This window comes from Bidens hawaiensis, unplaced genomic scaffold (assembly GCF_021521415.1).
Source record: "Bidens hawaiensis isolate Kalapana, Puna unplaced genomic scaffold, B.hawaiensis_p1.1 tig00038089_1, whole genome shotgun sequence".
Taxonomy (NCBI): domain Eukaryota; kingdom Viridiplantae; phylum Streptophyta; class Magnoliopsida; order Asterales; family Asteraceae; genus Bidens; species Bidens hawaiensis.
The window spans coordinates 76,972-85,758 of NW_027505526.1; positions in this window are offsets into that span (position 1 = coordinate 76,972).

Genomic DNA, 8,787 nt, shown 5'->3' on the forward strand with positions numbered 1-8,787 from the left:
TTTCACTGTTTTTAACCTGTTTTCGGGGCGAGGGACACGTGTTTAAATTACATTTTATCATGGTATATTTACGAACAATGCAAGCGATTATGTGTTTAACTTATAATTCATTATGGTAAGTTTTCGAGCAATGCAAACAGTTATCTATGGTTTTCGATATGAGTGCGCAAGAACGAGTAAGTGATCACTTTACCATTGGAACTCTAAGGGTAGGGACTGCTGGTTTGATCCACCCACTCGTAGGGGTCGCACCTCTTACACAGACGAGTGCCTAGCACGGGGCAGTACTATGGGATTGAGCCCGCTTGTAGAGGTCGCTCCTCTTACGCAGACGAGCGCCTTGTTTTCCGGCACAACGTCCGCGCGTAACCCGCGGGACGGTATTATTCGCTCGTAGTGGCAGCGCCACTTACACAGACGAGCACGATTTTTCAGAAGTGTCCGCGCGTAACCCGCGGGACAGTATTGTTTCACTCGTAGTGGCAGCGCCACTTACACAGACGAGCACAGTTCCCAGAAATGTTCGCAGCGTAACCCGCGGAACGATTTTATCAGAATATGTTGATATAACTATGTTTTACCAAGCTTGTGCTTTAATGATGCTACCAGAATTGTTTCAGAATGATTATGATGCAATACGATTTATCAAGTTACTAAAACTTGTGAACTCACTCAGTTTATACTGATTCAAATATTTTTACGTGTCTTTCAGGAGATAATTAGGTAGCGCATGGAGTCACACTTAGAGCACCTCACGCTGAACATCTAAACTAGCTTTTTGGAAGATTTTAGTTCTATCCCTTCGATGCGCGTGGTTGTTCCCGCCGCGCATGGGGATATGGCGTGGAAATCTTCAACAGTTTTTATACTTGGATGTTTTTTATGTAATTTTTAAACAATGTAATGTATTGTGTTAAACATTTCATGCGCAATGAAAATCTTTGAATGTTTGCAATGGCCCGTGCTTAATTATCAATCCCCACTCGCGCGCGCCCGGCTGTTTCCGCCGCTCAGGGCCGGGTGTGACAGATTGGTATCAGAGCACTGGTTATAGCGAACTAGGAAAAGAAGTTTTAACCTAGACTATAACCGTTGGGGAATCACATGAAATACTTTTCAAAGAAAATATTTTCAAAAGAAACTATACACACACTTAGGAACACGGGTCACAGTGTCTAGTAAATAATGATAACATTATGTGCTCAGAGTACATGCGCTAAGTTTGATATATTTCCATTCTCTTTTAAAGCGAGAATGCCTCCAACTAAAGCCAAAGGAATTACCATGACACCCGAGGAACTCGCGGAAATAATCGCGCAGGCGATTGCGACACATGAGGCCAGCAAGGCCGAATCAAGTCAGGGTCGTCAGAATGAGACCCCAGAACCCGAATCAGGAGCCTTGGACAAAGGATGCTCCTACAAGACATTCATGGCCTGTAGGCCTTGGCCATTCAAGGGAACCGAAGGGGCCATTGGGCTCTACAACTGGATTGACAAGATGGATGTGACATCTGCCCCGATCCGACCCGACCCAGGTACCCGTTTCTCTGACCCGATCTCTCTTTTATTATTTAATATTTATACTTGTATTTTATTTTTAATAATAATTTCCTGCCCGCCTCTTTCTCCCTCTTTCTTTCCGCCGTCCCCTCCCTCTTCCTTCTCTCTTTCCGCCTTCTCTTCCCTCTTGTCCTTTGGTTCTTTCCGCCTAAGGATGTCTGCAGCTCCACGCGCCAGACTCCTTACATGGAAGCCTGCGTGAAGACATCTTGTTCCTGCGATGCGTGAAGAGAACTCTTCTCGCAGCGCGCTAAGAATGCATGTTCTTCCCGCAATGCGCTAAGAATGTATGTTCTTCCCGCGATGCGCTTAGAATTCTTGTTCTTCACGCAGCACGCTAAGGATTTGTGATTCTTCCCGCAGTGCGCTAAGGATTGTTGTGCCAGCCCTCGCGCTCGCGCACTCAGCCTTCCCGCGCTTAACCCTTGTATCTTCTGTTTAAATCTAGCCGTTTGCTTTTGTGTTGTCTTATCTTTTGAACTGTTGACCTAATCTGCTTTATGTCTGAATAGTTACTTTCGGCGCAGCATGCGTACCAACCCCCATTGGTTGGTAGAAAAAGTGACTGACATTATCTTTTGAGATCTGCTTTTGCCAAGCTTTATCCAGTACCTTTATTTGAACCGCCCATGCCTGTTACTGTTCCCTGTCAGCTTTATCTTGCCCCCTGCAGCTGCCATATCTTTTGATATCTTTTGCTTTTGGATTCTTATGCTTTTTGATATCTTTTGCTTTTTGAGATCTTTTCCCCTTTTCTAGGATTGTGTTCCCTAGGGTTTCTCTATAAATAATAGTATTATTTTTCCTAACACATCACACACAAAACACTTAATCTCTCCTGTTCTCTTGCTCCTTGCTCTCTCTGCCGTCTTCCTCTCTGCCTCCGTCTTCCTCCTTGTTCTTCCTGCTTTTCCGGTAATATATATATATTATATATAATAGTTTACTTATTAATTATGCTAACTTATAATCAAGACTTAAAACAAATCATTAAAACAATAATCTTATTTATAGGTTAACTTGTGCTTGTTTAAAGTTGGTTCTTGCTTTATCTATCACCGCATCGTTTATCATGTGAGTTATCTCGTATCTAATCCCTTTTTATTTTAAATGCTTTGGGATGTTCATGTGTTCATACAAAACTTGAGTCTTAAACTTGTTTATGAACTTTAGTCGCGCAGTATCCCATGTGTTGAGGACGTTTACTTGGCTGTTTATTTGTATGTGTGTATCATTAACCGCTTTGTTCGGCCTATTCCGCAGTTCCGTTGGTACCATTAGTTGAACACGGGAGACCTATCGTTTACGGTTTTCTTTGTTTACACTTGCACAGATGTTTTCTCGTTTTTATGCTCAATTGGGAGCATGGATTGAACTATGATCTATGAACTATCTTAGGCTTGATCACAATCTGATTACACCCTTGTTAAACTCTAGACATACACGTGTTGCGCGCAGATTTACTGTGATTATCTATGATTATCTATTAAACTTGATTTCTCACCAACACGCAAGTGTTTGACGTTTATTTTAACACATGTTCAGGTTTGCAGTAGCTGTTTTGGAGCTTGTGGACACGTAGGACGTTTTTACTTTTGGACCTAGAATTAAAATGTATCAAGACAAGTTAATGTTGTTTGAATGTTATAATTTATAATATATTGATTTATGTTTGATTTATGTTCTTTATTTTCCCCGCTGCGTGTGCGCGATAAAATGTGTATTAATAAATATTGACACCAATAGTGTCGCGAGTAATGAAGCAATATGTGGCGCCCCGATGTATAATCCGCCTTTGGTCGGGGTGTTACAGATTGGTATCAGAGCTCGTTGACTTTAGGATAGGTGGTTAGACGTAACGGCCTAGAATACCTAAGAGTCCCTTCTCGCGCATGAGAGAAATCTCATGTTTGCGCGCTTATTGTTAATTACTCGTTATTTATGAATATGCTCGCGCTTGCGCAGTATATGATTTTATTCCGCGATATTTCGACTTTTGTTGAATTTCGATTTTTATTGATTTTACTTACATATTCGTTTGTTGGGGTTGAAAATCCGAAAAGTCATGGTGATACATGAATAGTTGATTTTCAATTTCCATTTACGATTATGTTCTGAGGTTGGAGACTTGAAAAGTCATGGTGATACATGAATTGTCAACCTCCAATACTCATTTTCTTGTATGTTTTATATTGAGGATTGAAAAGTCATGGTGATACATGAATCGTCAATCTCCAATACTCGTTTGCTCGTATATTTTAAATCGGGAATTCAGAAAGTCATGGTGATACGTGAATTGTCGGTTCTTGATTCGAATTTGTTACCTTTATTAAGTCTGCATTTAGGATCATTTATTTTACTTTAACTTTTGATAGTATCTAACTCCGTGAAACCAAGCTTTATAAGATTAAAACTTTGCGCTAAAACCAAGATATTAACTAAAATTAAAATTTTTATAGAATGCCTCCGCTATCTCGCCGATTTCAGAGAAGAGAAGCCTCGCGCATGCGTAGACAGCAACGTTCCCAGGAAATGGCCGCCGCAATAGCCCAAGCTTTGAGCCAAAACAATGCTAATACCTCCAGTTATAACATTAAGTCCTTTAATGCGGGTAACCCTCCGAAGTTCACAGGTCTTGAAGGAGCCACCGTGATGCTCCAATGGCTTGAGAAGATTGAAAACACTTTCCTCCATACCCAATGCCCCTCAGAAAGACGAACCCTATATGCTTCCAGTGTCCTGGAATCCAGAGCGCTTACATGGTGGAATGGAGTAGCTCATGCGCGTGGCGCAGAGGCTGCTTCTAGCATGACATGGGAGGAATTCAAGGAAATTCTTACGCGAGAATTCTGCCCTCCCAACGAAGTTAAGCGCCTGGAGGAAGAATTCTGGAACTTGAAGCAATACAGCGGTGAAGCGCGCGAGTACGCGACGCGCTTCCACGAGCTAAGCTTACTGGTCCCTCACCTTGTTACCCCTTCCCGCCGAGCCATCGAGAAATTCCTTGGGGGTCTCCCCATGGAAATTCAAGATTCTGTATGGGCCAGAAACCCAGTTACCCTCTCTGACGCCATCGAATTGGCCGCTGTGCTCAGCGACAACCATGTCAGAGCAGGAACCCTGTTCCTGCGGGGAACTGAGAAGACCAAACCCACCAAGACTGTCCCTGAACCAACAGAAACCAAACCAGAACCCTCAAACCATAACCAGAAACGTAGGCGCAGACAAGCCTATGCGCTTACCAACCCGCCCATTGTCCAACAACCCATTTATCAACCTCCAGTTTACGCGCCTAACCCACTGTCAACCTACCCAGCACCTCCTATAGTCCACAACTATGCCTTAACCAATCCCGCACTCCCTGCCCCGCCAACTAAGAAACCTTACACAGGAAACCAACCCTTTTGCCCAACCTGTAGACTTCATCACCCACCTCAAGTCCCGTGTCGACAATGTAACCGATGTGGCCGCGTAGGTCACTCCGTTGAGTACTGTAGAACCCCTCCCTCCAATCCGATTGCGCCAACACCACCAGCCTACCCGCAGAACCCACAGCCAACTTACCAAAACCCACGACCCAGATCGTGCTTTAACTGCGGTGATCCAAGTCATTTCCGGAACGCGTGCCCAAGGCTACAAGTTCAGATTACTCAAGCGAATCCGGTGAACCAAATTTCGAACCAAGTGACGCGTGGCCGAGCTTTTAACATAACCGCGCACCAAGCGCAAGCGAATAACGACGTAGTTAATGGTACATTTTTGCTTAACGGATTTTATGCATCTATGCTTTTTGATACTGGCGCCGATCGAAGTTTTATCTCTCGCGCCTTCGAGCAGAAGCTTGCGCGACCGCGCGATGACTTAAAAGAAGATTTTTCAGTTGAATTGGCTAATGGCGAAACTGTTTTAATAAACTCGGTAATTAAAGATTGCACGCTTAACCTTAACGAAAACGATTTTCTGATCGACCTCATCCCTATGCCTCTTGGAAGCTTTGATGTTATCATTGGTATGGACTGGCTCTCGAAGAATCGCGCCGAAGTTATTTGCGCCAAGAAATTGATTCGCATACCTCGAGAAAATGGTGATCTTCATATCTACGGCGAAAAACCCTCCAGTGGTCTTAAACTTATGTCTTGCGCCGAAGCCCAAAGACTCATGCGGAAGAAGTGTATTGCATTTCTAGCCCATGTGGTTAAACCCGATGAAGGAAAGAAGCTTCGTGATATCCCTGTTGTGCGTGATTTTCCTGAAGTTTTTCCTGATGATCTTCCTGGTATCCCTCCCGCTCGTGAAGTCGAGTTTCGTGTTGATCTTGTCCCTGGTGCTTCCCCCGTTGCTAAATCTCCTTACCGTCTTGCACCCGCTGAGATGCAAGAATTGGCCAGCCAACTCCAAGAGTTGACTGCTAAAGGATTCATTCGCCCTAGCTCTTCGCCCTGGGGTGCTCCGGTGTTGTTCGTTAAAAAGAAAGATGGATCGTTTCGCATGTGTATTGATTACCGCGAGTTGAACAAACTCACCATTAAAAACCGGTATCCCTTACCGCGTATTGACGACCTCTTTGATCAACTCCAAGGTGCCTCCTGTTTCTCGAAGATCGATCTCCGTTCTGGTTATCATCAGTTGCGTATCCGCGATGAAGATGTTCCGAAGACTGCTTTTCGTACTCGTTATGGCCATTTTGAATTCTTGGTCATGTCCTTCGGTCTAACCAACGCACCCGCCGTTTTCATGGATCTTATGAATCGGGTGTGTAGGCCTTTCTTGGATAAATTCGTGATCGTGTTTATCGATGATGTTCTGGTGTATTCTAAGACCAAGACCGAGCATGAGCAACATCTCCGATTGGTATTGCAAAAGCTTAGAGCCGAGCAACTCTATGCTAAGCTTTCCAAGTGTGAATTTTGGTCTGATGAAGTACAGTTTCTTGGTCATGTTGTAAACAAGATGGGTATTCATGTCGACCCATCCAAGATTGAAGCAATCAAGAACTGGATTACGCCATCCTCTCCTTCTGAGATCCGTTCCTTTCTGGGCTTAGCTGGTTATTACCGGCGTTTCATTTCGAACTTCTCAAAGATCGCTTTGCCTTTAACAGCTCTGACGCACAAAGGTAAACCGTATATTTGAGGCTCGAAGCAAGAAGAAGCCTTTCTAACGCTCAAGCGTTTGTTGTGTGAAGCTCCTGTTCTTGCGCTACCCGAGGGTAATGATGATTTTGTCGTGTATTGCGATGCATCCAACCAAGGTCTCGGTTGTGTTCTTATGCAACGAGGCAAGGTTATCGCTTACGCATCAAGGCAACTTAAGGTTCATGAAAAGAATTATACAACTCACGACCTCGAGCTTGGTGCAGTTGTTTTTGCCTTGAAGATCTGGAGACACTACCTTTATGGTACTAAGTGTATCCTTTACACTGACCATAAAAGCCTTCAGCATATCTTTGATCAAAAGGAACTCAACATGAGGCAACGCCGATGGAACGAACTCATCAGCGATTACGATTGTGAGATCCGGTATCATCCTGGTAAGGCTAATGTGGTAGCCGATGCGCTCAGCCGAAAACCCTGCCAACTTAACTGTATCTTGCCGCGCACCCAGCTTCACTTCGCGCCGATTCAAAGCAACCTTGAATCGCGTATTCGTGACGCGCAGCGCGCATCCATCAGTAATGGTAACCTTCGCGCCGAGTTAGCGTGTGGCGCGGAAGCACTCTTTGTCCCTAATCTGAGTGGAATTCTCTGCTATCTCAATCGCATCTGGATCCCTTGTGATGAGAATCTTCGCGCTGATATCCTGAGTGAAGCGCACAAATCTCGGTATTCTATTCATCCTGGCGCTGATAAGATGTACAAGGATTTGCGCATAACTTATTGGTGGCCCGGTATGAAAAAGGATATTGCTGTGTTCGTAGCTAAGTGCCTGACTTGTTCTAAAGTTAAAGCTGAACACCAGCGCCCATCTGGTTTGCTCGAACAACCAGAAATTCCTACGTGGAAATGGGAAGGTATAGCGATGGACTTTATTACCAAGTTACCTTTGACAGCAAGCAAACATGATAGCATTTGGGTAATAGTGGATCGATTGACTAAGTCTGCTCACTTCCTGCCCATTCGTGAAAACTACCGTGTTGAGCATCTCGCACAGCTTTATGTCAAGGAAATCGTCTGCCGCCATGGTACTCCTTTGAGCATCATATCCGATCGCGATGGCCGTTTTATATCTCGCTTTTGGAAATCTCTCCAATCTGCGCTAGGAACTCGCTTGGACATGAGTACGGCATATCATCCTCAGACTGACGGTCAGTCTGAGCGAACTATTCAAACTCTTGAGGATATGCTCCGATCTTGTGTTCTTGATTTTGGAGGTAATTGGGATTCACACCTGCCTTTGATCGAGTTTTCTTATAACAACAGCTATCATTCCAGTATCGGTATGGCCCCATTTGAAGCACTTTACGGTCGTAAATGCCGCTCCCCAATTTGTTGGAACGAAGTGGGTGAAACTCAAATCACAGGACCCGAACTTGTTCAAGAGACAACCGATAAAATCGCCAAGATCCGTGATCATTTGCTGACTGCCATAAGCCGACAGAAGAGTTACGCAGATCGTAGGCGAAAGCCTCTCGAATTTCAAGTTGGTGATCTTGTTCTCCTCAAAGTGTCGCCTTGGAAAGGTGTTGTCCGCTTTGGGAAGAAGGGTAAGCTTGCTCCTCGTTATGTTGGTCCATTCAAGATTCTCGCGCGTGTGGGAAAAGTTGCCTACAGACTTGACCTGCCGCTCGCGCTCGGTAATGTGCATCCAACGTTCCATGTTTCCAATCTCAAGAAGTGTTTAGCTGACGAGAACCTTCACATTCCACTTGATGAAGTTCAAGTTGATGAATCTATGCATTTCATTGAGAAGCCTGTTGAGATTATGGATCGCGAGGTTAAGCAAACCAAGCGCAGTCGTATCCCTATCGTGAAAGTTCGTTGGGAGTCCAAGCGCGGAGCCGAGTTTACATGGGAAAGGGAAGATCAAATGAAGATCAAGTACCCGCACCTGTTCTCTGCGCAACCTACTTCGAGATAAATTTCGGGACGAAATTTCTTAAAGTAGGGGAGACTGTGACATCTGCCCCGATCCGACCCGACCCAGGTACCCGTTTCTCTGACCCGATCTCTCTTTTATTATTTAATATTTATACTTGTATTTTATTTTTAATAATAATTTCCTGCCC